This window comes from Mustelus asterias, chromosome 16, assembly GCF_964213995.1.
Source record: "Mustelus asterias chromosome 16, sMusAst1.hap1.1, whole genome shotgun sequence".
NCBI classification, from domain to species: Eukaryota; Metazoa; Chordata; class Chondrichthyes; order Carcharhiniformes; family Triakidae; genus Mustelus; species Mustelus asterias.
Window position 1 is genome coordinate 99,555,705 of NC_135816.1, and position 5,994 is coordinate 99,561,698.

Below are 5,994 nucleotides of genomic sequence, written 5' to 3' on the forward strand. Positions count from 1 at the left end.
CCTGTCAGGGATAGAAAGGGAGCATTAGGAGTTGGGGAATGTTGGCCATGGAGGGGAAAGAGTGAGAGAGAGAGAGGCAAGAACGGAGAGAAATGCTGAGACAACAAACAAGAGAGAGGCAGACAGAGAAAGAGTGAAGGAGAGACAGAGAGGGAGACAGAGAAAGAAACAGAGAGAGAGACAAGACCCAGACATGGAGAAAGACACAGATAGAGGCATAGAGAGAGAGAGGGACACCGTGAAAGATACTGAGAGAGAAGATGGAAAGAGACAAAGATAGAAGGGAGAGACAGAGAGAGAAAAGATAGAGAGACACTGAGGGGGACAGAGACATGGAGACAAACACAAGAGAGACAGAAAGAGAGAGACGCCGAGAGAGAGAGAGAGAGAGGGTGACATGGACCAGAATTTTACCGTCCCGCCCACCACGAGAATCGGAGTGAGGGGCGGAACATGGAAAGGTTGTTGACCTTGGGTGGGATATAACAGGTTCGGGACGAGTGAGGCCATAAAATCCCACCCATGGAGAGACACACACACACACACACACAGAGCGAGAGGGACACACACACACACACACACACACACACACACACACACACACACACACAGAGCGAGAGGGACACACACACACACACACACACACAGGGACACACACACACACAGAGCGAGAGGGACACACACACAGCGAGAGAGACACACACACACACACACACACACACAGAGCGAGAGGGACACACACACGGAGAATGAGAGGGGGACACAGAGGGGGGGGGGGTCGCGCGCGGGGAGGTCGGGGGGGGCACCCGCGTGGGGAGGTTGAGACAGTGCACGCACGTGAGAGAGAGTCGCTGAGAGAGAGACGCTGAGAGAGAGAGAGACGCTGAGAGAGAGAGAGACGCTGAGAGAGAGAGAGACGCTGAGAGAGAGACGCTGAGAGAGAGAGAGAGACGCTGAGAGAGAGAGAGAGACGCTGAGAGAGAGAGAGAGACGCTGAGAGAGAGAGAGAGAGAGACGCTGAGAGAGAGAGAGAGAGAGACGCTGAGAGAGAGAGAGAGAGAGACGCTGAGAGAGAGAGAGAGAGAGACGCTGAGAGAGAGAGACGCTGAGAGAGAGAGAGACGCTGAGAGAGAGAGAGACGCTGAGAGAGAGAGAGAGTGCGACGCTGAGAGAGAGAGAGTGCGATGCTGAGAGAGAGAGAGAGACGCTGAGAGAGGGAGAGAGACGCTGAGAGAGAGAGGGAGAGAGACGCTGAGAGAGAGAGGGAGAGAGACGCTGAGAGAGAGAGGGAGAGAGACGCTGAGAGAGAGAGGGAGAGAGACGCTGAGAGAGAGAGGGAGAGAGGGAGAGAGAGAGGGAGAGAGAGAGGGAGAGAGGGAGAGACGCTGAGAGAGAGAGGGAGAGAGACGCTGAGAGAGAGAGGGAGAGAGACGCTGAGAGAGAGAGGGAGAGAGACGCTGAGAGAGAGAGAGAGGGAGAGAGACGCTGAGAGAGAGAGAGACGCTGAGAGAGAGAGAGACGCTGAGAGAGAGAGACACGCTGAGAGAGAGAGAGAGAGTCGCTGAGAGAGAGAGAGAGAGTCGCTGAGAGAGAGAGAGAGAGTCGCTGAGAGAGAGAGAGAGTCGCTGAGAGAGAGAGAGAGACGCTGAGAGAGAGAGAGACGCTGAGAGAGAGAGAGTCGCTGAGAGAGAGAGAGTCGCTGAGAGAGAGAGAGAGTCGCTGAGAGAGAGAGAGACGCTGAGAGAGAGAGAGTCGCTGAGAGAGAGAGAGAGTCGCTGAGAGAGAGAGAGAGTCGCTGAGAGAGAGAGAGTCGCTCAGAGAGAGAGAGAGTCGCTCAGAGAGAGAGAGAGACGCTGAGTGAGAGAGAGAAACGCTGAGAGAGAGAGAGAGAGACGCTGAGAGAGAGAGAGACGCTGAGAGAGAGAGAGACGCTGAGAGAGAGAGAGAGAGAGTCGCTGAGAGAGAGAGAGAGAGTCGCTGAGAGAGAGAGAGAGTCGCTGAGAGAGAGAGAGAGTCGCTGAGAGAGAGAGAGAGTCGCTGAGAGAGAGAGTCGCTGAGAGAGAGAGAGACGCTGAGAGAGAGAGAGAGAGAGACGCTGAGAGAGAGAGAGAGAGAGACGCTAAGAGAGAGAGAGACGCTAAGAGAGAGAGAGAGAGACGCTGAGAGAGAGAGAGAGACGCTGAGAGAGAGAGAGACGCTGAGAGAGAGAGACGCTGAGAGAGAGAGACGCTGAGAGAGGAAGAGAGAGACGGAGAGCTGAGAGAGAGACGCTGAGAGAGAGAGAGACGCTGAGAGAGAGAGAGAGAGAGACGCTAAGAGAGAGAGAGAGAGACGCTAAGAGAGAGAGAGACGCTGAGAGAGAGAGAGAGACGCTGAGAGAGAGAGAGAGACGCTGAGAGAGAGAGAGAGACGCTGAGAGAGAGAGAGAGACGCTGAGAGAGAGAGACGCTGAGAGAGGAAGAGAGAGACGCTGAGAGAGAGAGAGACGCTGAGAGAGAGTCGCTGAGAGAGAGAGTCGCTGAGAGAGAGAGAGACGCTGAGAGAGAGAGAGAGAGAGAGACGCTGAGAGAGAGAGAGAGACGCTAAGAGAGAGAGAGAGAGACGCTAAGAGAGAGAGAGAGAGACGCTGAGAGAGAGAGAGAGACGCTGAGAGAGAGAGAGAGAGACGCTGAGAGAGAGAGAGAGACGCTGAGAGAGAGAGACGCTGAGAGAGGAAGAGAGAGACGCTGAGAGAGAGAGAGACGCTGAGAGAGAGAGAGACGCTGAGAGAGGGAGAGAGAGACGCTGAGAGAGGGAGAGAGAGACGCTGAGAGAGGAGAGAGAGACGCTGAGAGAGGGAGAGAGAGACGCTGAGAGAGGGAGAGAGAGACGCTGAGAGAGGGAGAGAGAGACGCTGAGAGAGAGAGAGACGCTGAGAGAGAGAGAGACGCTGAGAGAGAGAGAGACGCTGAGAGAGGGAGAGAGAGACGCTGAGAGAGAGAGAGACGCTAAGAGAGAGAGAGAGACGCTGAGAGAGAGAGACGCTGAGAGAGAGAGAGACGCTGAGAGAGAGAGAGACGCTGAGAGAGAGAGAGACGCTGAGAGAGAGAGAGACGCTGAGAGAGAGAGAGAGACGCTGAGAGAGGGAGAGAGAGACGCTGAGAGAGGGAGAGAGAGACGCTGAGAGAGGGAGAGAGAGACGCTGAGAGAGGGAGAGAGAGACGCTGAGAGAGGGAGAGAGAGAGAGACGCTGAGAGAGAGAGAGAGACGCTGAGAGAGGAAGAGAGAGACGCTGAGAGAGGATGAGAGAGACGCTGAGAGAGAGAGAGAGAGACGCTGAGAGAGGGAGAGAGAGACGCTGAGAGAGGGAGAGAGAGACGCTGAGAGAGGGAGAGAGAGACGCTGAGAGAGGGAGAGAGAGACGCTGAGAGAGGGAGAGAGAGACGCTGAGAGAGAGAGAGAGAGAGACGCTGAGAGAGGGAGAGAGAGACGCTGAGAGAGAGAGAGAGAGACGCTGAGAGAGAGAGAGACGCTGAGAGAGGGAGAGAGAGACGCTGAGAGAGAGAGAGACGCTGAGAGAGAGAGAGAGAGAGACGCTGAGAGAGGGAGAGAGAGACGCTGAGAGAGAGAGAGAGAGACGCTGAGAGAGAGAGAGACGCTGAGAGAGAGAGACGCTGAGAGAGAGAGAGAGAGACGCTGAGAGAGGGAGAGAGAGACGCTGAGAGAGGGAGAGAGAGACGCTGAGAGAGAGAGAGAGACGCTGAGAGAGGGAGAGAGAGACGCTGAGAGAGGGAGAGAGAGACGCTGAGAGAGGGAGAGAGAGACGCTGAGAGAGGGAGAGAGAGACGCTGAGAGGGAGAGAGACGCTGAGAGAGAGAGAGACGCTGAGAGAGAGAGAGAGACGCTGAGAGAGAGAGAGAGACGCTGAGAGAGGGAGAGAGAGACGCTGAGAGAGAGAGAGACGCTGAGAGAGAGAGAGAGAGACGCTGAGAGAGAGAGAGAGAGACGCTGAGAGGAGAGAGAGCGCTGAGAGAGAGAGCGCTGAGAGAGAGAGAGAGAGACGCTGAGAGAGAGAGAGAGAGAGCGCTGAGAGAGAGAGAGAGAGCGCTGAGAGAGAGAGAGAGAGACGCTGAGAGAGAGAGAGAGAGACGCTGAGAGAGAGAGAGACGCTGAGAGAGAGAGAGAGAGACGCTGAGAGAGAGAGAGAGAGACGCTGAGAGAGAGAGAGAGCGCTGAGAGAGAGAGAGCGCTGAGAGAGAGAGAGAGAGACGCTGAGAGAGAGAGAGAGAGCGCTGAGAGAGAGAGAGAGAGCGCTGAGAGAGAGAGAGAGAGACGCTGAGAGAGAGAGAGAGAGACGCTGAGAGAGAGAGAGACGCTGAGAGAGAGAGGAGAGAGACGCTGAGAGAGAGAGGGAGAGAGACGCTGAGAGAGAGAGGGAGAGAGACGCTGAGAGAGAGAGAGAGAGACGCTGAGAGAGAGGGAGAGAGGGAGAGAGAGAGGGAGAGAGAGAGGGAGAGAGGAGAGACGCTGAGAGAGAGAGGGAGAGAGACGCTGAGAGAGAGAGGGAGAGAGACGCTGAGAGAGAGAGGGAGAGAGACGCTGAGAGAGAGAGAGAGGGAGAGAGAGACGCTGAGAGAGAGAGAGACGCTGAGAGAGAGAGAGACGCTGAGAGAGAGAGACACGCTGAGAGAGAGAGAGAGAGTCGCTGAAGAGAGAGAGAGAGAGTCGCTGAGAGAGAGAGAGAGAGTCGCTGAGAGAGAGAGAGAGTCGCTGAGAGAGAGAGAGAGACGCTGAGAGAGAGAGAGACGCTGAGAGAGAGAGAGTCGCTGAGAGAGAGACGCTGAGAGAGAGAGAGAGTCGCTGAGAGAGAGAGAGACGCTGAGAGAGAGAGAGTCGCTGAGAGAGAGAGAGAGTCGCTGAGAGAGAGAGAGAGTCGCTGAGAGAGAGAGAGTCGCTCAGAGAGAGAGAGTCGCTCAGAGAGAGAGAGAGACGCTGAGTGAGAGAGAGAGACGCTGAGAGAGAGAGAGAGAGACGCTGAGAGAGAGAGAGACGCTGAGAGAGAGAGAGACGCTGAGAGAGAGAGAGAGAGTCGCTGAGAGAGAGAGAGAGTCGCTGAGAGAGAGAGAGAGTCGCTGAGAGAGAGAGAGAGTCGCTGAGAGAGAGAGAGACGCTGAGAGAGAGAGAGAGAGAGAGACGCTGAGAGAGAGAGAGAGAGAGACGCTGAGAGAGAGAGAGAGACGCTGAGAGAGAGAGAGACGCTGAGAGAGAGAGAGACGCTGAGAGAGAGAGAGAGACGCTGAGAGAGAGAGAGAGTCGCTGAGAGAGAGAGACGCTGAGAGAGAGAGACGCTGAGAGAGAAGAGAGAGAGACGCTGAGAGAGAGACGCTGAGAGAGAGAGACGCTGAGAGAGAGAGAGAGAGAGACGCTAGAGAGAGAGAGAGAGACGCTGAGAGAGAGAGAGACGCTGAGAGAGAGAGAGAGACGCTGAGAGAGAGAGAGACGCTGAGAGAGAGAGAGAGACGCTGAGAGAGAGAGAGAGACGCTGAGAGAGAGAGACGCTGAGAGAGGAAGAGAGAGACGCTGAGAGAGAGAGAGACGCTGAGAGAGAGCGCTGAGAGAGAGACGCTGAGAGAGAGAGAGACGCTGAGAGAGAGAGAGAGAGAGAGACGCTGAGAGAGAGAGAGAGACGCTGAGAGAGAGAGAGAGACGCTGAGAGAGAGAGAGAGAGACGCTGAGAGAGAGAGAGAGACGCTGAGAGAGAGAGAGAGACGCTGAGAGAGAGAGAGACGCTGAGAGAGAAGAGACGCTGAGAGAGAAGAGAGAGACGCTGAGAGAGAGAGAGACGCTGAGAGAGAGAGAGACGCTGAGAGAGAGAGAGAGAGAGAGACGCTGAGAGAGGAGAGAGAGACGCTGAGAGAGAGAGAGAGACGCTGAGAGAGAGAGAGAGACGCTGAGAGAGAGAGAGAGACGCTGAGAGAGAGAGAGAGACGCTGAGAGAGAGAGAGAGACGCTGAG